The following is a 302-nucleotide window of genomic DNA, read 5'->3' as shown; positions in this document are numbered from 1 at the left end:
CGTATAGCAAGAAAATTACACGGATTACGTAAAAAAGTATTGGTTATCGAATTTCTCTTGAATGAAATCTCATCCACGTAAACTAAAAGCTTTCCACGGTTCTTAAGCTCCTTCAACAGCTCATGCAATGGTTCAAAGTCATTCACTAAAAACAGTTCAGCGCAGAGCCAGACAGAGGGAAAGGAGACAAACCTATTCAGAGAAGTGGGATTTCTTTTATTTTTTTAAATTTTAGTTTTTCTTTAAGAGAATGGAATCCAATTTGTGAAAGGATAGGAAGAGGATGGAAGGGCAAGATATTT

At 35.8% G+C, this 302-nt stretch overlaps 1 protein-coding gene across 1 annotated transcript in view; it reads left to right on the top strand.

Annotated features, from left to right (window-relative positions):
* LOC119592334 overlaps positions 1 to 302 on the top strand; it is a gene marked incomplete in the record, with an annotated part of 163,568 nt that overhangs the window by 65,542 nt on the left and 97,724 nt on the right.

This window comes from Penaeus monodon, chromosome 30 (assembly GCF_015228065.2).
Source record: "Penaeus monodon isolate SGIC_2016 chromosome 30, NSTDA_Pmon_1, whole genome shotgun sequence".
Classification (NCBI taxonomy): Eukaryota; Metazoa; Arthropoda; class Malacostraca; order Decapoda; family Penaeidae; genus Penaeus; species Penaeus monodon.
The sequence above is the reverse complement of the archived record's forward strand: the minus strand, read 5'-3'. Positions and strand labels throughout refer to the sequence as shown.